Below are 1,599 nucleotides of genomic sequence, written 5' to 3'. Positions count from 1 at the left end.
GGGACCCCCCTCCCCCGCGGGGTCTGCGGACCGCAGTTTCCAGGCCCGGAGCTCCCCGCCAGGCCTTGGAGCCTCGGACTTTGGGACTCGTGCCTTTGTGTCATCACTTGGTCTGGAGCCACAGGGTAAGCCGTAAACCGCTGATGGCGACCCTGAAAGAGGAATAAACACCGTAAACAGCCATCCTCCGCGCCTAGGAGCTGTCATACCACCCTCCTTGTTAGTACGGTGAGACAGGGCCCGGGCAGCTGCCTCCCAGGCTTGACTTTGGGTCTCAAGTATAGAAGCTGGCTCCAAAAATTCCTTTGCTTCTTAAAGATTAAACACCACAGAGAAAACAACAAGGAGTTAGAAAAAGAATTGTGCGTGTTCTTCACTCGGACTGTGCACATTGGATGAGAAGGAGCAAGTGATCCATTCATTCAATAAGTTCTTCACCATGCTACTTACTGAAGACCTACTATGCACCAAGCACTGTGGTAGCACTGGATTCAGCGGTAAATAAAGCACAGTCAGTAGGAGTGGTAAGCCCGGTGACTTAACCAATTAACCAAATGGGAAAATAAACAGGATAATGGATTAAAGTTGCAGGAGTGGTAGGTAGTAAGTGATGTTAGCTGGAATGAATAAGGAAGGTCTGTAAGGCGATGGCTTTTACATGTATAATTGTCTCATCTCACTTGCCCCTGACACATGGTCACACTGGTCGCAAAAGCCTAGCCTTGGATAAAGCCAGCCCTCCAGTCAGTCACTGCTTCATCCAAGCTGCTGAACAAGGGAGATATACATCCACTGCTATCAGGCCTCTGTTTTGTTTTGTTAATCCTCACCAGAGTATGTTGTTTCCATTGCTTTTCAGAGAGAGTGCAAAGGAGGGAAGGAGGGGGAGAGAGGAGAGAGAGAGAGGGAGAGAGGGAGCGGGAGAGGTGAGAGAGACACATCAACTAGTTGCCTCCTGCACGCCCCCCCCCCCCCACGACCACCACCAGGGGCGACCAGGGGTGGGGAGGGAACCACAACCCAGGTATGCAACCTTGACAGAAATCGAACTAGAGACCCTAGGGCAGGGGTGGGCAAACTTTTTGACTCAAGGGCCACAATGGGTTCTTAAACTGGACCGGAGGGCCGGAACAAAAGCATGGGTGGAGTGTTTGTGTGAACTAATATAAATTCAAAGTAAACATCATTACATAAAAGGGTACAGTCTTTTTTTTTTTAGTTTTATTCATTTCAAACGGGCCGGATCTGGCCCGCAGGCCGTAGTTTGCCCACCGCTGCCCTAGGGTGTGCAGGCTGATACTCTAACCACTTAGCCACTCCAGCCAGGACTATCAGGCCTCTTTTGAATTCATAACTACTAATGTTGTAATGTACCCTGCGAATCACATAAGGACGCCTCAAGAAGTCGAATTAAAGAGTCACATTTATTGCAAATCCGGGACGATGAGGGGGCATTTTGCTCTCCCAGATCTCATAGTGTCCGCTCCAGCCACAACACCAGATTTATATAGGCAAAGATCACAAAGGTATTGATTACATCTCAAGGTTTGGAATGAGGAACCTGGTTTGCAAAAAAGCAGTTTACAGAAGCAGACTCAG

At 49.2% G+C, this 1,599-nt stretch overlaps 1 long non-coding RNA gene across 1 annotated transcript in view; it reads left to right on the top strand.

Moving 5' to 3' along the window:
- Positions 1–6: 6 nt before the first annotated feature.
- LOC106724729 overlaps positions 7–1,599 on the top strand; it is a 16,851-nt gene continuing 15,258 nt past the window's right edge. Inside the window, exon 1 of the long non-coding RNA XR_001360566.1 lies at positions 7–524. This is a non-coding gene — a long non-coding RNA (uncharacterized LOC106724729). The remainder of the gene's footprint in view (positions 525–1,599) is intronic.

Source organism: Myotis brandtii, unplaced genomic scaffold (assembly GCF_000412655.1).
Source record: "Myotis brandtii unplaced genomic scaffold, ASM41265v1 scaffold95, whole genome shotgun sequence".
NCBI classification, from domain to species: Eukaryota; Metazoa; Chordata; class Mammalia; order Chiroptera; family Vespertilionidae; genus Myotis; species Myotis brandtii.
Note: the sequence above shows the minus strand (reverse complement) of the source record. Positions and strands in the feature narration are given on the sequence as shown.